At 50.6% G+C, this 22,178-nt stretch overlaps 1 protein-coding gene across 28 annotated transcripts in view; it reads left to right on the forward strand.

Moving 5' to 3' along the window:
* Nucleotides 1–16,249: 16,249 nt before the first annotated feature.
* The window catches only part of TTLL1 (TTL family tubulin polyglutamylase complex subunit L1), a 34,627-nt gene continuing 28,698 nt past the window's right edge, over nucleotides 16,250–22,178 (forward strand). For 17 of the 28 annotated variants that reach the window (XR_014802938.1, XM_084955079.1, XM_084955085.1 and 14 more), the window contains exons 1-2: nucleotides 16,250–16,367; nucleotides 20,581–20,612. The gene's annotated coding sequence lies outside the window, so the exon portion shown is untranslated. Of the gene's footprint in view, nucleotides 16,368–16,442; nucleotides 16,577–20,580; nucleotides 20,613–22,178 lie in introns of those variants that run through there. The other 11 variants (XM_084955081.1, XM_084955080.1, XM_021091415.2 and 8 more) reach the window with 1 other exon arrangement.

Genomic DNA, 22,178 nt, shown 5'->3' on the forward strand with positions numbered 1-22,178 from the left:
ACACAGGATCCGAGCCCCGCCTGTGACCTACACCTCAGCTCATGGCCATGCTGGATCCTTAACCCACCGAGCAAGGCCAGGGATCAAACCAGAGTTCTCATGGATAGTAGTCGGTCTCATTACCTCTGAGCTACAACAGGAACTCCCCCTTTGGCCCCTTAGAATCTTCCATTTGCTGTAACCCGAGGCTGGCAGCACTGCCCACCTCTTCAGGCAGCAGAACTCCTGGGCCCCTCCTGGCCATAGGCCAGCTTTGCTCAAGCAGGGCCTCTGAGAGTGAGGAGCTGGTGTGGGTGCCCGATGCAGGGCCAGGAGGACCAAGAGCCTCTGGCCCTGGAGGGAGGCCCCAGTGCAGGCCAGGGGCAGAGCACTACTGAGAGCTGGGGCAAAGGGGTCTGGAAACAGATGGCTAAGGCCCCTGGGAAACCAAAGGAAGAACAGAAGCGGGCACCCAATAGACTCAGAGAAGCTCCTTTATCCCCAGTCGGTGAGAAAGAGGCACTCGAGCCAGTGCAGCCAAATTAAACTCATCTCCCCTAAACTTACATCTCCCACAGTCTCCCCATCTCAGCTGACGGCAGCTCTGCCCTTCCAGGTGCTCAGGCCAAAGACCTTGGCGTGGTCCTCAGCTGCTCTTTCTCTCATGCTGCACTCCTTGAACGTGGGCCAGAGCTGGGGACTCGATTCTAATGAATATAAGGTGGCAGGAACGATGCTATGGGATTTCTGAAGCCCAATGCTGAAGGGCATAGCTCCTGCCTGGCTCCTGCCCTCTTGGATGGCTCACACTGGGGGAAGGCAGTGCCGTGCCCTGAGGATGCTCCCACAGGCCAGTGGACGGACCCATGGGGAGGAACTTAGGCCTCCTGCCGGCAGCCGGCACCTGGTGAGTGAGCCCCCCCGGAATTCGGTCCTCCAGCCCCAGTCAAGTCTTCATATAACTACAGCCCCAGCCAGGATCTCGACTGCATCCTCATGAATCCCAAGCCCAGCTAAGCTGCTCCTGAACTCTTGACTCACTTCAACTGTGAGAGATAATAAATAAATATTTTTTATTGTTTTAAGCCACTAAATTTTGGGGGGAAGCCACATACATAGCACATGGAAGTTCCCCAGCTGGAGATCGAACCTGTGTCACCGCAGTCACCGGAGCTGCTGTAGTGAGACTACCAGATCCATAACCCACTCCACCACAAGGGAACTCCCTGGGCACCAGATGTTGCCCAATGTGTTATGTGGGATAGAAAACAAAGATATCCATATCTGATTCACCAGCAAGTTCTGTTGGCATTGTCCATAAAACACATCCAGCATTTGAGGGCTTCCAGGCCATCTCTTGCCTGGATTATTACAATAATACCCTTGCTGGTTGTCCTGCTTCAATTCCTGCCTGCCTCTTTATGGTCTACACTGAACACGGCAGCCTGAGTCATGGAGTTCAGGTGAAACAGACTGTTCTTTTTTTTTTTTTTTTTTTTTGTCTTTTTGCCATTTCTTGGGCTGCTCCCGCGGCAGATGGAGGTTCCCAGGCTAGGGGTCGAGTCGGAGCTGTAGCCCCCGGCCTACGCCAGAGCCACAGCAACGTGGGATCCGAGCCGCGTCTTTGACCTACACCACAGCTCATGGCAATGCCGGATCCTTAACCCACTGAGCAAGGGCAGGGACCGAACCCACAACCTCATGGTTTCTAGTCGGATATGTTAACCACTAAGGCATGACGGGAACTCCACAGATTGTGTTCTTGCATTGCTCAAGTCCTCCCAGGCTCTGTCTTATGCAGATTAAAACCCAAAGTTCTGATGTTCCCACTGTGGTGCAACGGAATCAGCAGTATCTCTGCAGCGCCAGGACAAGGTTCGATCCCTGGCCCGGCACAGTGTGTTAAAGGATCCAGCATTGCCGGTAGCTGTGGCGTGGGTGGCAGCTGTGGCTTAGATCTGATTCCTGGCCCAGGACATCCATATGCCAGGGGGTGGCCAAAAAAGATAAGAAAAGGGGGTGGGGGAGTCAAAGTCCTCAAGGCTCTACCTCATCCAGCCCAATTTCACCTTTTTGTCCTCATTTTCTACCTGCTCTCCTCCTTACTTATTCCATTCCAGCCACACTGGCCTCCCGGCTATTCCTCAAATCCAGATTCATGGCCACCTCAGGGCCTTTGCACCTGCTGTTTCCTCTGCCTGGATTGCTCTTCCATTCGATGCCTGCAAGTTTGTCCTCTCATCCCCTTAATTCTTGGCTCGAATGTCATCTTCCCAGCAAGGCCTTCCTACAGACCCACTTAGCACTGCCATCCTTGGTTCCCTGGAGTTTGGCATTTTTAAATTTTTTTAATTTTTACCTCTCACACCCGTTACAGTTTCCGTCTTAATTTTGTTTACTGTCTGTCTCCACCAATGGGCAAATAAGCTCCACAAGGGCAGGATCTTTGTCTTTTTTTCCTGTTTTTCACTGCTGTATCTCCGGAGTCTAGAACAATGCCCGATAGAGAGCAGACATTCAAAAAAATGCGTGTTGAAGAAAGTAATAAAATACAAACGGCTGGACCGTGAATTAAGTGGTTTTCCTCTTCAGGGGTAAATTACAGACCTGGATTGAAAACAGTGATGACACCGCCCCTTCTCACCCAGTGGGGAACGTTTCACCTGCTCGCGGTAGCACAGTGAGGGCGGGCCCTGCGGAAGCAGCCTTGACTCCTCCCTGTGCAGGGGCGTGGCCGTGGGCTCCAGGAGGACACAGACCGTCTGCCACCATGGCTATGTCCCCAGCACCTGGGACAGTGCCTGGCACGGAGTGGGTGTTCAATGAAAATTGCTAGACTAAACATATGAATAAATGAACCCTTCCAAATTCAGAAGGTAATTTGGCAATTTAGAACAACAATAACAACAACAAAAAGGAATGTGCATTTCGTTTTTTTTTTTTATTATTTATTTTATGGAAGTATAGTTGATTTACAGTATCTTCTTAGTTTCAGGGGTACTGAATCGTGATTCAGCTTATGTTTTTCAGATTCTCTTTGCTTATAGGTTATTGCAAAATACTGAGTATAGTTCCCTGTCCTATGCAGTAGGTCCTCGGTTATCTATTTTATTTTATTTTATTTTATTTTACTTTATTTTTGGCCATGCCCATAGCATGTGGAAGTTCCTGGGCCAGGAATCGAACCCAAGCCTCAGCAATGACAATGTCAGATCCTTAGCTGCTAGGCCACCAGGAAACTCTTCTATTTTATGTATAGTAGTGTGTAGGTATTAATCCCAAACTCCTGCTTGACCCTTCAGGCATTCTTTTTGGGCCAACAATCCTGGTTTTAGGAATTTTCTCACAAACCTAATTAAACTCGTTGGCACGGATGTGTGTGCAGGAGTGTTCCCTGCTCCTTGTCTGTTCAGTCTGCCACGCACCCACTAAGTACAGGAGAGACAGCAGCAGACAGGCATTTTCCATTCTTACTTGGGAAGCATGCCGTCTACGTGAGAACAATCAAACACGGAAACCAACCTAAATATTTGTCCCCAGGGGATAAACAGTGCTCTTCTAGGTATGTTGGAAGTCTGAGGTATACACATGTGCTAACACATGAAGACATCTGTATGTGTGCTGTTGGTTTTTTTTTTTTTTTTTTTTTTTTTTTTTTTTGTATTTTAGGGCCACACCTGCAGGATATGGAGGTTCCCAGGCTAGGGGTCTAATCGGAGCTGTAGCCACCGGCCTAGGCCACAGCCACAGCAATGCAGGATCTTTAACCCACTGAGCGAGTCCAGGGATCGAACCCGTGACCTATGGTTCCTAGTCGGATTCGTTTCTGCTGCACCATGACGGGAACTCCTATGTGTGCTGTTAAATGAGATACAAATGGTTATAGAATAAGTATATTCCGAGTTGATTTATGTAGAAGAGAATTTTTCATTTGCCTTGGATGTTCTGTAAGGAACACACGAGAAGGTCAAGAGAGGGTGACGGATGTGCGTACCATCAAGTGGTCTTTCTCTTGTAGGTTATTTATAACTTTTGCCATAAACATATATTATGCTTCTGGTCATAAAACAGTAACTTTTTAAATAGACATTATGACGAGTGAAAGAAGCCAGACGCAAGAAAGATTCCATTGATGTGAGGTTCAAGAACAGGCAAAATAATCTGTGATAGAGATGAGGCAAGGGGCCACCTCTTGAGGCGGGATGGCTACTGGCTGGAAAGGGGCATCAGGGAATATTCTGGGTGATATGGACCGTGGTGGCCCCGGTACACATACGTAAAGACGCATTGCGCTGGATGCCTAAGATTTGTGTACTTTGTGGTATGTCAATTAGAACTTGATAGTACAACTTAAAATTAAATAAAACAAAGTCCTATGAAGCGGACTCAAAACAGCCAAGAGTGAGGATTTTAATCAAGGCCCAGATTCCTGGATGCTGAGGGGTACATACTTGGCAGGCTGAGTCCGTGGTGGAACGGGAGAGGCCAGCTGCGCTGGTGACAAGCAGGATAGCACAATTGAAAACAGAACCAGCACGTTTCAGAGCAGATTACGAGGCTTAATCAGCCAGGCCTGCTCAGCTCAGAGCCACGACAATTTAATAGACACACGTTCGGGCCAAAAAAATAAATGGCCCGTGTGACCAAAATAACCTAATCGCATGCAACCTGTCAGGGGGACAGAGAACAGGCCTCCAGTGGGTCAGACAATTCCAGGAATCGGAGGTCAGGGAGCGGGTGGTGTCTGCCCCTGAAGCATTGTGGACGTCCCGGGCAGCAGGCTCTGGACATCCTGCAGTGATGGCACCAAAGTCCCCAGCCAGCAGCAGGCGCAAGGCCCCAGGTTATCGCTCAAGTCAGGTCGGCAGGAGGGGCCGAGACCCACGTGGGTGCCGGCAGGAAGGAGCCCCAGGCCTGCGGAATCTCCTTTCACCCAGAAATAACATCCCTTCTGACAGCCGAGGTTATCAGCGGGATAGCAGTTTTTCTCAAAACAATAACTGGAGTCCTAGCAGCTGCCTCGGCCCGAACTCAACCTGGAGGGCTGGGCACGCTGTCAGCTCTGGCGTGGTGGTGGGGAGCCCCTGGGAAGGCCTGGTCTGTAAGCCAGCAAGGGGAGGCCGCGTGCGCTCTCACCCCTCTGCGCCCCGCACGCCGCACCCTTGGTGGACATCGGTTGGCAGACGAGCGGCTCTCGCCTTCGCCATCCTCTTTCATCCTCACAACAGCCCTGCAGGAGAAGAACTGCAGGCCTGGAGTTCCTGCTGTGGCTCAGGGGGTCGCGGATCCAACACTGTCTCTGTGAGGATGCAGGTTCGATCCCTGGCCTCACTCGGTGGGTTAAGGATCTGGTGGGTTAAGGATCTGGTATTGCCGTGAGCTGTGGTGTAGGTTGCCGACGTGGCTTGGATCTGGCGTGGCTGTGGCTGTGGTGTAGGCTGGCAGCTCTAGCTCTGATTCAGTCCTTAGCCTGGGAACTTCCATATGCGGAGGGTGTGGCCCTAAAAAGAAAAGAAAAAAAAACCCATATATATATATATATATATATATATAGTTGATTGACAGTGTTGTGCCAGGTTCTGCTGCACAGCATAGTGACCCAGTCACACACATATATACATTCTTTTTCTCATACCACCCCTCATCGTGTTTGACCCCAAGAGATTGGATAGAGTTCCCTGTGCTGCACAGCAGGACCTCACTGCTTATCCATTCTAAGCGTAATAGTTTGCAGGTCCTAACCCCAACCCCCCCGAATTTTCTATGATTAAGCCGATTTTTAAAGAGGAGGGACAGGCACTGAGGGGTAAGTGCTCAAAGCCATCGTCTGTGGGGGGTGGCTCTCCTTTTGACATTGTCCCTCCCCTGCCACTAAATGCACACCTACTCAGCTCTACCTGGTGGAAGGTCTGAAGCCCCGAGATCCCCCGGCGGGGGGATGGTGATGGGGGCCCAGCATGCAGGCAAAGGGTGGGCCCGTGGGTGCGGAAAGGGAGGAGGAGGGGAGGGGAGTGCAAAAGCCGGGCCGCAGAAGGGCCCCCACCCTGCCTCGCAGTTCTTTGAGGAACAACTGTGAGGAGCCACCTGCCCCCGCCCCTGGCTCTGGGAGTGGGCGACTTTGCAGACTGTCCCCCAGCATCTGGGCGCACACCCACGCCCCTGAGGTGACAGGCACTCTCACCTCTGAAACCTTCGAAGCCTCAGGACCCTGGGGGAGTATTTCCATCCCCTGCTGGGTCCCCAAGCCACCAGGCGTGTGGCTGGGACAGGGTTGAAGTGGCCATGGGACCCAGGTGTCCCCACGTGCCCGCTGGGGCACCTACCTCTTTCAGCTCCCTGGAGCCAGCCCCGGCTGGGCCCAGGCTCTTGGCCAGGACCCCAGGGCCTTCAGGCTCGGGACCCCGCTGCCAGGCCTGGGACACTGGCCGAGGTGGAAGCAAAGGTGTTGGGGGGTTGCGGTCTCTGCCCAGGTCAGCAAGTGGGGAGCGTGTGGAGGAGGTGGGGAAGGATGGGCCCGCGAGGGGCCTGGATGGAGAAGACTCACCCCAGGTTGGGAAGAAGAGGAGGAGGGAAAGAAGAGGTGACGGGAGAAACTTAGGGACAAAGGCGAGAAATGAGGGGGGCCAGGAACAGGTTGGGGAGTCGGAAATCCCTGTCCCCACAGGGCCTGTGGGCACCTGTCGTCCTCACTTAGCACGTATTATAGTTATGTATCTTTGTGCTCATCTTGTTTTGTTTTGTGTGGCCGCACCCTCAGCATGCGGAAGTTACCGGCACAGGTATCAACCTGAGCCACCTCAGTGGATCCAATGACGGGTCCTTAGCCTGTGGAGCCACCAGGGGACTCCAACTGTTTGCTTTTTAAAAATTTTTTAATTTTTAAAAATTTTTTTGTCTTTTTAGGGCCGGACCCCGTGGCATATGGAGATTCCCAGCCTAGGGGTCTAATCGGAGCTGTAGCTGCCAGCCTACATCACAGCCACAGCAACATGGGATCCGAGCCTCGTCTGTGACCTGCACCACTGCTGACGGCAACGCCAGATCTTTAACCCACTGAGCGATGCCAGGGATCGAACCCACGTCCTCATGGATACTGGTCAGATTCGTTAACCACTGAGCCACGACAGGAACCCCCCAACTCTTGGCTTTCTAATGCTGGTCCTGACCCCCTAAACAGAGCTCAGCCCTCCTGCGCTGTGATCTACAGAATCAGGAAAGGGGCTTTTCCTGAGGGGGTCCAGCTTTTGATTCCTTCCCCATCTCTATTCTCCCCCATTTCTGAGCCCACAGGGACTCCACTCCTTTGATCCCAGGCCAGGCAGACCCCCTCCCCACCCCCCACCTTGGGCCAGAGATGGGTGTGACAAAGCCGGACCTGGGCTCCAATGTCCAGTCCCCTCCTCAGGCCTTAGGGTTAGGGTTGGGGTTGGGGTTGGGGTTAGGGGGTAGGGGTGGGGTAGAGGTAGGGGTAGGGTTCTGCATCCTGGTTCTCTCACCACTAAACCTGGCCTTCGGGCCTCCACGCAGCCAGGGCCTGGGGTGAGGGTGCCAGAGACCCTGGTAGGTCAGGGGCTGAGTGTGGCCCTGAGGCTGTCGGATGCTTTGAGGGTGGGATAGCCTCCGGGAGCAGCATAGGTCTGGGTACCTGCAGTGCCCGCCCTGCCGGCTGGCCAGAGCCTGAGCAGGGTGTGGGCTGGTGCTGTCTCTGTAGCAACACTGGAGGTTTGTCATGGCCTCGGGGAACTAGGTTGCGGTTCCATTAAAATCCTTGAATGGGGAGTTCCCGTCGTGGCGCAGTGGTTAAGGAATCCGACCAGGAACCTTGAGGTTGCGGGTTTGGTCCCTTCCCTTGCTCAATGGGTTAAGGATCCAGCGTTGCCGTGAGCTGTGGTGTAGGTTGCAGACGTGGCTCGGATCCCGCGTTGCTGTGGCTCTGGCGTAGGCCAGGGGCTACAGCTCCAATTTGACCCCTAGCCTGGGAACCTCGATATGCCGTGGGAGTGGCCCAAAGAAATAGCAAAAAAAGACAAAAAAAACACAAAACCTTAAATGGTTCTGGCTGGCCCCTTGACAATGGCAGGCCTCCTTGGTGGCAGCGTGAGTTGGGCGGGGTGTTTAGTGCCAGTCACACCTGGATTAATAATATTAATGGGCTGCATGGCCTTGGGTAAGTTATTTACCGCCTTCGAGTCCAATTTTTTCTTTTTTCTTTTCTTTTCTTTTTTTTTTTTTTTTTTTTTGTCTTTCTGCCTTCTCTGGGGCCGCTCCCACAGCATATGGAGGTTCCCAGGCTAAGGGTTGAATCGGAGCTCTAGCCGCCGGCCTACACCACAGCCACAGCAACGTGGGATCTGAGCCGCGCGTCTGCAACCTACACCACAGCTCACGGCAACGCCGGATCCTTAACCCACGGAGCAAGGCCAGGGATCGAACCCGCAACCTCATGGTTCCTAGTCGGATTCGTTAACCACTGCGCCACGACGGGAACTCCGCGTTTTAGATTCTTATTCATTTATGTACATGACTACCAGCTTTTTATAATAAAATGCCTCAAATCAAAAGAAATAAAAATAGGAGTTCCCGTCGTGGCACAGTGGTTAACGAATCCGACTAGGAACCATGAGGTTGCGGGTTCGATCCCTGGCCTTGCTCAGTGGGTTAACGATCCGGCGTTGCCGTGAGCTGTGGTGTAGGTTGCAGACGCGGCTCGGATCCTGCGTTGCTGTGGCTCTGGCGTAGGCCGGTGGCTACAGCTCCGATTCAACCCCTAGCCTGGGAACCTCCATATGCCGCGGGAGCGGCCCAAGAAATAGCAACAATAACAACAACAACAACAAAAAAAAGACAAAAGACAAAAAAAAAAAAAAAAAAAAAAGAAATAAAAATAAAAAGGTGTAGTCACTGTAGAAAACAGTAGGGCAATCCCACAAAAAAATGAAACACAGAATTATCATAGGATCCAGCAATCCCTCTTCTGGAATCTACCAAACAATTGAAAGCTGGTTCTTGAATGGATATTTGATTATCTGTGTTCAGGGTGGCATTATTCACAGTAGCCAAAAGGTGAGAACAACCCAAATAAATGTTCACTGATTGATGAATGAATAAACAAAATGGTAAATACAGACAATGGAATATTATTCAGCCTTAAAAAGGAAAAACATCCTGACATATATGATGCAAGAGTGATGAAGCTTGGACTGATGCTAAGTGAAATAAACCTGTCACAAAAAGATAAATTCTGAATATCTGCACTTATGAGAGGCACCTCAGTGGTCAGATTCCTAGAGATAGAAAGCAGATTGCTGATTGTCAGGAGCTGTGGAAGGGGGATGGGAAGCTAGTGTTTAAGGGGAGGACTTTCCAGTTTTTGCAAGATGATGAAGTTCTGGAGACCGGTCATACAACAATGTGAATATACTTTCTGTTTTTTTTTTTTGGCTGTGCCCACGGCTTGTAGAAGTTCCCAGGCCGGGGACTGAACCTGCATCACAGCTGTGATCTGAACCACAGCAGTGACAATGCCGGATCCTTAACTTGCTGAGCCACCAGGGAACTCCCAAAGTGAATATACTTAACACTACCGAACCGTACATGTAAAAATGGTTAATACAGTAAATTTTATGTTATTTGAAGCTCACCACATTTAAAAAAAAAATGTGGAGTTCCTGTCGTGGCTCAGTGGTTAACGAATCCGACTAGGAACCGTGAGGTTGCCGGTTCGGTCCCTGCCCTTGCTCAGTGGGTTAAGGATCCGGCGTTGCCGTGAGCTGTGGTGTAGGTTGCAGACGCAGCTCGGATCACGTGTTGCTGTGGCTCTGGCGTAGGCCGGTGGCTACAGCTCTGATTCAACCCCTAGCCTGGGAACCTCCATATGCTGCGGGAGCGGCCCAAGAAATAGCAACAACAACAACAAAAAGACAAAAGACAAAAAAAAAAAAAAAAAAAATGTGAGATACCACCACTCACCAGGCTGGGTTCTTGAGAAGGTGTAATGAGGGGAGATCCCGCTAAGATTTTAGGGTGGCATCTAGCTCACAGCAAGGTGGGCTTCATGGGCCTGCAATCTGGGCAGCCATGTCGGGCCCCCCAGGCTCGGACTGGCCCCTCACTTCATTAATGCTGCTATAGCCTTGTTGAAATTCCTAATAATTTTTTTTTTTCTTTTTAGGGCTGCACCCGTGGCATATGGAAGTTCCCAGGCTAGGGGCTGAATCGGAGCTATAGCCTCCAGCCTACACCACTGCTCACGGCAACGCCGGATCCTTAACCCACTGAACGAGGTAAGGGATCGAACCTGCAACCTCATGGATACTAGTTGGATTTGTTTCCACTGAGCCATGATGGGAACTCCCTCCTAATAATTTTTGAACAAGGATACCCCCATTTTCATTTTGAAATGAGCCCCACAAATTATGTAGCTGGTTCTGGCCCTCAGCCAATGTGAGGCTGGTGGTTCTTAGCAAAAAAGACACCTGGGAGTCCCGTCGTGGCACAGTGGAAACGAATCTGACTAGGAACCCTGAGGTTGTGGGTTCGATCCCTGGCCTTGCTCAGTGGATTAAGGATCCAGCATTGCTATGGGCTGTGGTGTAGGTCACAGATGCAGCTTGGATTCCGCGTTTCTGTGGCTGTGGCATAGGCCAGCAGCTGTAGCTCAGATTGGACCCCTAGCCTGGGAACCTCCATATGCCACAGGTGCAGCCCAAAAAAAAAAAAAAAAAAAAAAAAAGGTGGGGACCATGCCTGAGTTGGTATTTCAAGCCTCCCTTGGCCGAACCCGGCCCCAAGGAACCAGCCAGAGATAGCAGCCATTGCAGGAGGTCTCTTCTGGGAAACAATGTCTATTGACTGCCTACTAAGAGACCGAAGCCAGCAGAGTTCCTTGGAGGCTGAGTGGTTAAGGATCTGGCAGTTGTCACTGCTGTGGTGTAGGTTCGATCCCTGGCCTAGGGATCCAGGAACTGCCACATGCTGTGGGTGCGCCCCCAAAAGCCCCAGAAGATTGAGGCGCAGAGCCAAGGAGGGAATGATGGCAGCATGGGAACTTGGCCAGTCGGGCTCCAGATTAGCACTGGCTCCACTAGATGGCGCTATACGTAACTACTCCTGGAGCAAAGAGGTACAGGGGAGGGGGAGAGGATTGTGGGGAGGTTTCAGGAATCCTTGCAAGCAGAGCTCAAAGCATCGCCTAGCAAGTCCACCGGTCTTGCCAGAAGGCAGCTCTTGATTTTTTAGGGAGGCAGTAGTGTGAACGGTCAGGTTTCCTAGGTTCAAATCCAGGCTCTGTAACGCACAAGTTTCACACACTTACACAACTTTTTAAATGATGAAATAAAATGAAAATAAAATTTTTAAAAATGATTGAGTATATATTTTTTGGTAATACAGATCTACTAGTGAAAAGAATGGATTTCTTTGAGTGGGGAGGAAGGGAGATACGTTTCAATTAATTGGGGTCCAAAGTTTTTTCCCTACCATAAAATCAGTTGCACGTGGTCACTAGTAAAAACCATTCTTTCAGAGTTCCTGTCATGGCTCAGTGGAAACAAATCTAAGATCTATGAGGATGCAGGTTTGATCCCTGGCCACACTCAGTGGGTTAAGTATCCAGCATTGCTGTGAGCTGAGGTGTAGGTTGCAGACAAAGCTCAGATATGGTGTTGTTGTGGCTGGTGGTGTAGGTTGGTGGCTACAGCTCCAATTTGACCCCTAGCCTGGGAACCTCTATATGCCACAGGTTCAGCCTTAAAAAGACAAACAAACAAACAAAAACCAAACCATTCTTTCTGGAGCAGGTAGTGGGCTGGATTTGGCCTGTGGTTTGCTGACTCCTGACCTAGTGTATTAACTGTTACCTGTTTCCTTGGCTTTCAGTTCTCCTTTTGCTCAGTGTTGCGCCTTTTGTGAACGTTGTTGGTCTTTGATGTTTTTGTCAAGTGTCTGAACTCTGTGAACGATTCTCAAGGTACAACGGTACAAAGTTTATATTTTCCATCCCCCGCCCCATCCCCACTCTTGTGCTGAAATCTCAATCCCCAAAGCGGTGGTATTGGCGGGTGGGGCCTTTGGGAGGCAATTAGGTCCTGAGAGTGGAGCTCTCATGAATGGGATTAGTGCCTGTAGGAGACCCCAGGGGCTCCCTCACCCCTTCTGCCATGTGGGAACTCAAGCAAGATGGTGATGAATCCGGCAGCTGGCCCTTGCCAGCATGGAATCTGCTGGTGCCAGAACCGCAAGAAATACATTGTTTAGATGGCACCCCGTCTCTGGTGCTTTTGCTATAGTAACCCAACCGGACTAAGGCACAGGGCTTTATCCTAAATGTCAGGATAGTCTGGTCTCTAAGGAGATGGATGAGCAATGACCTTAATATTCTGACTGTCTTTGTCACTGCTTCTTATCTCTGGGGATTTCCAAAGTTTTGTTCAGAAAACTAATTTGGGGGGAACGTCTTTCTTTTGCTCGGTGGGGAGTATTTGTCCTCGCTTTCATAGGGGTTGCCCCATCCATCTGTACTTATCTCATCTTCCAGAAATTCCTCACTGTTTTATCTATTGGGAGTATTTCTTAGTCTTCCAATTATGTCACAGATTTTCTAACAGATGATCACTTACGCAGCAAACCAAATCTCGAAACTAGATTAAGACTATTTCTGGGGAGTTCCCATTGTGGCTCAGTGGTAATGAGCTCAACTAGTATCATGAGGTTGCAGGTTTGATCCCTGGCCTCGCTCAGTGGGTTAAGGATCTGGCATTGCTGTGAGCTGCATTGTGGGTCACAGTTGTGGCTCAGATCTGGCATTGCTATGGCTGTGGTGCGGGCCGGCAGCTACAGACAGCTCTAATTCAACACTTACCCTGGGAACTTCCATATGTTGCAGGTGTGGCCCTTAAAAAAAAAAAAAAGAAAGAAAGAAAGAAAAGTATTTCTGTAGTTTAGATAACACCAAAAGAGAGTCATGTCTCTGAAAAGAGTTTAACAACCAACATATTCTTGCAAAATTGTGGTTCAGTACTTTATACAATGCTTATCCTGCCAAACACAAGGGCTGGAATCTACCATAACTTGTGCTGTGATATCACCGGGTGATGTGTCCTATTGTGCCGGAGTCAGTCTGGCCCCGTGGGGAAGATGGGACTGCCCCATAAGAGCAAGCCCTCTTGCCTGCCTGATGGAGCTAAGAACACGGACACACTATGGCAAGTGGACCCACAGTGACCACAAAGACATGATTTAAAGAAGATAATCCTAAAACAAAATCTTTTGTAGAAATTCCTTTATTTGGATGCTTTCAGGATTTAGATTCCTGGATGGTTAATATTCTATTGTATTTTTTTTTAAAGACACATTTATTCGGCGTCATGACTAGACTATTACTTTTAGCAATCAACAGCATGGGTGCAAAAATTCTATTGTATTTTTCCATTTCCTTCCTTCCTTCCTCCCCTCCTTCCTTTCTTTCCGTTCTTGCTGTACCCAAGGCATGCAGAAGTTCTTAGGCCAGGGGTCAATATCAAACCCACATCATAGCAGCGATGCTAAATCCTTAATCATTAGGCTAACAGGGAATTCCCTCAGACTTTTTTTTTTCTTTTTCCAGCCGCACAGCTGCGGCCACATTGGAACCTCAACACATTGCGCTGTGCCAGGGACCAAACCCTTGCCTCCACAGAGATAAGCAGGGTCATTAACACAGTGGGTCACAGTGGGAACTCCATTTTTTTTGGGGGGGGGGAGTTTTTTTGTTGTTTGTTTGTTTTCTTTTCTTTTTAGGGCTGCATCTGAGACTTACGGAATTTCCCACGTGGGCATTGAATTGGAGCTTCAGCTGCCGGCCTGCACCACAGCCACAGCAACACTGGATCTGAGCCGCATCTGTGACCTACACCACAGCTTGTGGCAATGCCAGATCCTTAACCTGCTGAACAAGGCCAGGGATCAAACCTGAATCCTCATAGATACCAGTCGGGTTCTTAACATGCTAAGCTACAATGGGAAACTCCAGGTGCTGTTTTTTTTTTTTTTTTTTTTCCTACTATTATTATTATTTTGGCCATGCCTCCAGCATGTGGAAGTTCCCAGGCTAGGGATCGAATCGGAGCTACAGCTGCCAGCCTACACCACAGCCATAGCAAAACAGGATCTGAGCAATGTCTTTGACCTACACTCCAGCTCATGGCAACGTGGGATCCTTAATCCATTGAGCGAGGCCGGGGATCGAAGCTGCATCCTCATGGATACTAGTCAGGCTCCTTAATGCTGAGTCATGATGGGGAACTCCTGGATGTTATCTTGCTGGCAATGGAAAGCCTTGAAGACTTTATAACTAGATTTACATGATTAGATCAGCATGGAGATTCTTAGTTTCCTGCCGTTCTCCTGGGGCTACCTAGCTCCCAGTTAATTCTTCGCATTGGCCAGAACTCTTCCTACTATCTGCTCTCGTGATGTTGGTCTCCTCCCACTGTCTGTACCCAAGCCTTCCAGTGTTTTGGCTGCTGGTGATGCTCTTTGGAATGGCATATACTCTGCACAGGGCAGAAGGACATGGTAAAACATATTAAACACCTTCCTGGGCGCTATTCACCTAGGAATTTAAACTCTTTTCCATCTTGAGAGATGGAGATAATTATTCCCTTTTTTTTTTTTTTTTTTTTTTGTCTTTTTGCCATTTTTTTGGGGCCGCTTCCACAGCATATGGAGGTTCACCGGCTAGGGGTCCAATCGGAGCTGTAGCTGTCGGCTTATGCCAGAGCCACAGCAACGCGGGATCCGAGCTGCATCTGCGACCTACACCACAACTCACAGCAATGGCGGATCCTTAACCCACTGAGCAAGGCCAGGGATCGAACCTGCAACCTTATGGTTCTTAGTCGGATTCGTTAACCAATGAGCCATGATGGGAACTCCTAATTATTCCCGTTTATCCATGAAGAAACTGTCATTGAGAGGCTGGGAAAAAACCCCAAAACAACCCTGACAGGGAGTTCCCGTTGTGACTCAGAACTAATTGGTCTAGTATCCATGAGGATACAGGTTTATCCCTGGCCTCAATCAGTGGGTTAAGGATCCGGCGTTGCTGTGAACTGTGGTGTAGTCACAGATGTGGCTTGGATTTGGCACTGCTGTGGCTGTCACGTAGGCCAGCAGCTGCAGCTCTGATTTAACCCCCTAGCCTGGGAAGGTCCATATGCTGCAGGGTGTGGCCCTAAAAAGACAAAAAAAAAAAAAAAAGGCTGGAGGAGTTCCCTGGTGGTCTAGTGGTTAGGAGTTGGTTGGCACTTACACTGCTGTGGCCTGGGTTCAATCTCTGGTGTGGGGACTGAAATCCCACATGAAGTTACTGCGTGCTGCAGCCAAAATAAAAAAATAAATAAAAATTTTAAAACAAGAGGCTGCGATTTTCCTATGCTCAACAGCTAGACTGTAACTGAGCAGGGAGGTAAATTCTGTTTCTCTCCTTTCACACTGTCTCCCAGTGCACCTTCATGACTGACAGATGTCTGGGGTACATGCCCTTCTGTTGTGTATTAATTCAACAGGAATTTAGCAACTAATATATCCTCTACCAAAGTGCCTTTCAAAAAATCACTTTCATAATCTTCCCAACAACCCTTCAGCATAGGTGCTGTTATCTCCATTTATAGACCAGAAACTGAGGCTCAAAGAAGTGACATGACCAGCTAGTGGATTTTGGGGTGAGGATTCAAACCAGGTCTGGCTTCAGTTTTAAAATTCTCATGGGCCAGGCTGCCTCTTCCTAACAGAAGGAGTTAAAAAATCCTACTTTGAGGAACTGCACCTGTCCCACACTCACACTTCACAAATGAGGTGACCTTTGAGTAGGCCATTTATTGATTACTACTTGCTGAGCGCAACCTGTTAGGTTATCCTTACAAAAATTCCTTCGAGGCAGGTGCTGCCAACCATCCCAGTTTAACAGATGTTGAAGCTGAGCAGAAGAGATGAGCGGACTGGACCCAGGGCCCAGCCATCACACCCCTCTACCTTGCACTATCAGGGTCGAGACTGCGCCCCGACCCCTCTCAACTTCATTTCTGGGCTCTGACGTTTGTGGAGACGCCGGGGGTGGACCGCAGACTCCTCGCACGATCCCAGCCCCCGGCGCCTAGCGGGACGCCAGGCCAGGGGCTTAGAAACGAGTGCGGAAAATCTGACCCCGGAAGCAGTCTTGGCGCCGGTAAGGCCGCGTCTTTGGTTGCCGGGGCGCCGCCCCGGAAGTAGAGCGCGGAGGGTGGGTTCGCTTGATAGCGGGCCGCGTCCTCCCGCAGGAGCCGGAGTGGAGCTGGAGGCGGGGCCGGGGTGCGGCGCGGGGCCGCCGTGCTCCGCGCTCCTGGGCGCCCCTCCGGGCTGGACGCCCACAGGTAAGACACAGCCGCCGAGGCCATCGGCTCCCGGGACCCAGGGTGTGGCGGGGGGGCGAGTGCGCATGCGCGAGCGATTGTGGCCGCTGGTCTACGGGGCCGCTGCGGTTGGGTTTGGATGCTGGACCCGCGTCCCTCCAGCAGCCTGCGCTGACTACTGTGTCTCTCTTCCTCCTCCGAGTTCCTGTGACTTGTTCCTCCTGATCCTTGTAATTGCATTCTTCTTATTCGTTATCTCGGAATTTAATCGTTGCTGGGTTTTTTTTCATTCATTTGCAATCTGTATTGTTTCTGTTGGCATCTTGCAGAGCGCGGTGTACCTGTGGGTTGAGTTCTGGGCAGGAGACAGGCGACAAGTGTTCCCTGCCCTGCTTGTCTCTCTCTGGAGAACTGGACCTAGGCATTTCTCCTCCCTGTTTCCCCATCATTAGCGGGGGGTGACGGTCGCGGTAGTCACCCTAGAGTGATTGGGGCAGTACAAGGAATTCATTCTTGAAATAAAAGTATCTTGTTGTTGTAAACCCTTTGTGGTTTGCAAAGCGGTCCTTTGTTCAGGAAACATTTAATGAGCATGTTTGGGTGCAGGGTTGTGGCAGTACAAAAAGATTGGCCCTGTCCTGTGCTCAGGGAATTACAGGCACTGGTTATTAGTTAAGGTGGAGCATGGCACTGTCACCCTGAGGGGGTGAGGAGATGGGCAGAAGCAGTACAGTTGTGACCAAATGCACTGGGTGATGTAAAGTCGTCGTTTATACTGTTATTTAAAGATGGCTCCTTTTCCCTTTCAAAAAAGACTAGCTGGAAAAGAAGGCAGATGTCCTAGGATCTTTCCTAATTTTAATTTTATTTTTTTTAATTTTTATTTTTGTCTTTTTACGATTTCTTGGGCCGCTCCTGCGGCATATGGAGGTTCCCAGGCTAGGGGTCGAATTGGAGCTGTAGTCACCAGCTTACGCCAGAGCCAGAGCAACGTGGGATCCGAGCTGCGTCTGCAGCCTACACCACAGCTCATGGTAACGCCGGATCCTTAACCCACTGAGCAAGACCAGGGATCGAACCCACAACCTCATGGTTCCTAGTCGGATTCGTTAACCACTGAGCCACGACGGGAACTCCGTAGGATCTTTTTTTAAAATAGATTTTGTTGAAACTGATTGTGATCAATATCTGGGGTAGTAGAGATGGGGCAGAGAGGTTGCTGTTTTCCGATGACTGGACCCAGAAGAGTGAAGCGACTGCCGTGAGTGTACGTTCTTCCGCCTGCTCGCTGCCCTGAGAGGTTGTGGGGGCTTTTTTGTGGGAATAGTCGGAACTCTAGGAGGTGAAAAGCCTCCTGGCAAAGTACTGTCCTCCCAGGGTTGGAGGCCCAGGGATTCCCCGAGATGTTCCCTCTCTCAGCGGGAACCAGCTCAACTCCTGGTCTCCTGCTTCTTGCCTGAGCAAAGCTGTGGAAGTGTTTATGGCAGTTATTCCCCGTGTCTCTGCCCTGTCGGGCTGGGCTGTGCCTACTTTACTGCTTGGCACTAAGGAACAGCACTTCGTGATGGTGCGCGGAGGCAATTCATGTCTTTATTTATTTATTTTTGTCCACCCGCGACATGTGGAAGTTTCCGGGCCAGGGATCAAACCCATGCCACAGCAGTGACCAGAGCCACAGCAGTGACAAGGCTAGATCCTTCACGCCTTGATTTTTGTTAATCCATCAAATGTTGATTGAGTGCCTGCTATTACTAGACACTGTTCTGGGTGCTGGCCTTTCAGCAGGAGATAAGGCCGAACCGCATTCCTGCTCTCATGTTGTGACATATCTGTGTCGAAGACAGATTGTCACCGAGGAACCAAGTACAGGAACTAGACCAGTCCTTTTCAAATCTGAGTGTGGGTAAGAATCACCCGAGAGCTTGTTGAGATACAAGCCCCTGGGCCCCTGTCCCCAAGAGTCTGAGTGTGTACATTATTGTGAACGCATGGCGGGGGAGCTGGAGAATTTGTATTTCTTTTTGTTGTTGTTGTTGTTGTTGTTGCTATTTCTTGGGCCGCTCCCACGGCATATGGAGGTTCCCAGGCTAGGGGTCGAATTGGAGCTGTAGCCACCGGCCTACGCCAGAGCCACAGCAACGTGGGATCCGAGCTGCGTCTGCAACCTACACCACAGCTCACGGCAACGCCGGATCGTTAACCCACTGAGCAAGGGCAGGGACCGAACCCGCAACCTCATGGTTCCTAGTCGGATTCGTTAACCACTGCGCCATGACAGGAACTCCGAGAATTTGTATTTCTTTCTCTCTCTCTCTCTCTCTCTCTCTCTTTTTTTTTTTTTTTTGCTTTTTAGGGCCACACATGTGACATATGGAGGTTCTTAGGCTAGGAATTGAATCAGAGCTCCAGCTGCTGGCCTACACCACAGCCACAGCAAGGCAGGCTCCAAGCCGTGTCTGTGACCAACACCACAGCTCACAGCAATGCTGGATCCTTAACCCACTGAGCAAGGCCAGGGATTGAGCCTCCCTCCTCATGGGTACTAGTCGGGTTCGTGACCACTGAGGCACAATGCGAACTCCCAGAGAATCTGTATTTCCAGCAAGCCCCAGGTCGTGATGCTGATGCTGCAGGTTCACGGACCACGCTTTGAGTCGCCGTGTAAAACTCGTGCGCCACGGAGAAGTGGTGACAACTGGGTAAACGAAGAGGATTGAGATTGAGACTGGGAAGGCCAGTCTGAGGAGCTGACCTTTGAGAAAGGGCTAGACGTGGGGGCAGAGCAGAGCCTTAAGGCCAGATGCCACTGGGCGGGTGTGAGGAGCTGGAGAGGGATGACCAGTGGGAAGGATGCTGAGAGACCAGACCTGAGAGGCGCGAGGGCAGATCTTGCTGCGCCAGCCTTGCCGGTCATGAGTGGACTGCTAGCTTTATTCTCAGTGCGGCGGAAAGCTGCTGCAGACTTATGAGCAGTGTTATGATTCGCTTCGTGTGTGTGAAAAGATTGGTCTGGGAGTTCCCTTGTGGTGCAGGGAATCCAGCATTGTCCCTGCAGAGGCTCGGGTTGCTGCTGTAGCATGGGTTCTGTCCCTGGCCTATGCCCCCATGTGCATCGGGCTTGGCTAGGGAAAAAAAAAAAAATTGGTCTGCTGCTGGGTGGGGGATAGGTCGCAGTGGGGTGAGCTTGGGACCATGGAAGCCAGCTGGGGCCAGCTGTGGTTGTCCAGGATTTCGGGGACACTGGAAGAGAGACAGATGGATCCGGAATCTTCTGGGGGCAGAGCTTGCCTGATTTGCTGCTGGACTGGATAGTAGTCACCTCTTCCTCAGACCTTGGGCTGTTAAATCGCTTTGCTGGCCGGGCTGCCACTGGTTGATCAGGACTGTCCAGGGGCACCTAGTCCCAGGGAGCATCATGTCTCCTGTCGCCCGCCTGGCACAGAGTGGCTGTCAGCACTGTGTGGGTGGGTAAGAAACTAGACTGTTGTTGGTCCAGATGCCCAGGGATGTCCCTGCAGAAGCCTCTCCTCAAGCTTGTCAAGGTCCTGCCTACTTGCCCCAGGCCTGGGAACCACATTATGTTCTTTCTCTTTTCTTTTCTTTTTGCTTTTTAGGGCTGCATCTGTGGCATATGGAAGTTTCCAGGCTGGGGGTCGAATTGGAGCTGCAGGTCCGGTGTACACCACTGCCCCAGCAACACCAGACCCTTAACCCACTGAGCAAGGCCAGAGATCAGACCTGGGCCATAGTGGTGACAACACCAGATCCTTTACCTGCTGAGCCACCAGGGAATTCTGATGCTCAGTTTTAAAAGCAGTTGACCGAGGAGTTCCCATTGTGGCTCAGTGGGTTAAGAACCCGACATAGAGTCTGTGAGAATGTGGGTTCAACCCTGGCCTCACTCGATGGGTTAAGGATCAGGTGTTGCCACAAGCTGTGGCATAGGTTGTAGATGTTGGATCCGGCGTTGCAGTGGCTGTGGTGTGCGCTGGCAGCTGCAGCTTCGATTCGACCCCTGGCCTGGGAACTTCTATGTGCCGCAGGTGCAGCCCTGAAAAAAAAAGTAGTTGACCAAGTGGCTTAAAATCTGGGGCATCAGTTCATGTGAACCAGCACAGAGGTAACGTGTCAAGTTCATTACACAGTACAATTAACTCTACTTTTTTTTTCTTTTTCCGTATTTTAGAAGGACGTACAATTAACTCTACTTTTTTTTTTTTTTTTGGTATTTTAGAAGGACGTCGCAGGAAGACAATCTGCCATCAGGTATTTATCTATTTTCTTTTCCAAGGAGAAAGGCTTAGTGTTTCCCAGGGTTGGGAAGGAGGCAGCCCTGGCTTCTGTACTGTGGGGATTGGCCAGCTGGTGTCTCTGTCTGTTTACAGGTGGTCTCTGAGCCCCTTCACTGGGCCTGGCCCTGGGGACCCACCCCTTGCCCTGTGGGCTGTCGATGGAGTCTGACAAGGGGGATACACGTACACTGAGAGTTGTCACACGGTGTGGGACGGAGGCTGTGGGGTTGTCAGGGTTGCAGTCTCTGCTCTGCCTCTTACTCCCTGAGCCCCACTTTCCGTCTGTGAGTGGGGAGGGTCCCTGGTACCCGGCATCAGGTGAGCCGTCACCTTGGACCTGGTAGAGAAGGAGGTGCACAGACCCGCCTGGAGCCCAGCGGGAAGGGAGGAGCTCCTGCAGCCAAACCTTGGGCAGCTTCCCGGGGAAGCGCTTTCTGTCTGATGCACTTGTTTCCAGGCCAGTTGGCTGTTGGGAGAACCTGCTGCCTGCCTGTGGGGTGGTCCCAGCAGTACCGCCCAAGAGCTGCAGCTTTCTTGCCCGTCGTTCTCAGCTTTTTCACTGGGGAGGCTCAGGCCCCAAGGGAACTTGCCGGGATCCCTGTCCCCAGTCCGCCCGCGCCTCAGAGCCTCGGCTGTGGAAGGAGCCGCCAGCCCTCCGCTCACTCTCCCCCAGGCTGCCTGCTCATCAGCTTCCACGCGGATTTGGTGCATTTCTGAAAAGAGGTTCTTTTGAAGGAGAGGTGGCCTTACTTGGTTTTTCCTTTTTTAACCATAAACGACTCTCTTGTCTCTTTGCTCCACACTTCACTGTGCTCTGTTCCCACACACATGAGGAAAACGCTTCACGCTGTAAATGACTCATTCTTTCCCCCTGGTGTTAGGGTGGTTATAACTTTATACCCTGGTGTGTAGGATGGTTATAACTTTATATCCTGGTGTTAGGGTGGTTATAACTTTATCTGCTGGTGTTAGGATGGTTATAACTTTATATCCTGGTGTTAGGGTGGTTATAACTTTATCTGCTGGTGTTAGGGTGGTTATAACTTTATCTGCTGGTGTTAGGATGGTTATAACTTTATCTGCTGGTGTTAGGATGGTTATAACTTTATCTGCTGGTGTTAGGGTGGTTATAACTTTATACCCTGGTGTTAGGATGGTTATAACTTTATATCCTGGTGTTAGGGTGGTTATAACTTTATCTGCTGGTGTTAGGGTGGTTATAACTTTATACCCTGGTGTTAGGGTGGTTATAACTTTATCTGCTGGTGTTAGGGTGGTTATAACTTTAGATCCCGGCGTGTAGCATGGTTATAACTTGTCTTAGCTTCCTAGGGCTGTAGCCTCAAAGTGCCACAACCCGGGTGGGTCCGTGAGGCCTGAACCCCGCAATCAGGGGGTTGGCAGAACCTCTGCAGCTTCCCAGGATGACGCCTTGCATTTTCCAGTTTCTGGCAAGTAGGCACAGGCATCTCTTGGCTGGTGGCAGCAGAACTCCGATCTCCACCTTCAGCGGCACGTGGCCACCTTCCCTCTGTGTCTG

This window comes from Sus scrofa, chromosome 5, assembly GCF_054392235.1.
Source record: "Sus scrofa isolate SSC_HxYL_T2T_F1_AM1 chromosome 5, Sscrofa_HxYL_maternal_Yorkshire_Landrace_v2.0, whole genome shotgun sequence".
Classification (NCBI taxonomy): Eukaryota; Metazoa; Chordata; class Mammalia; order Artiodactyla; family Suidae; genus Sus; species Sus scrofa.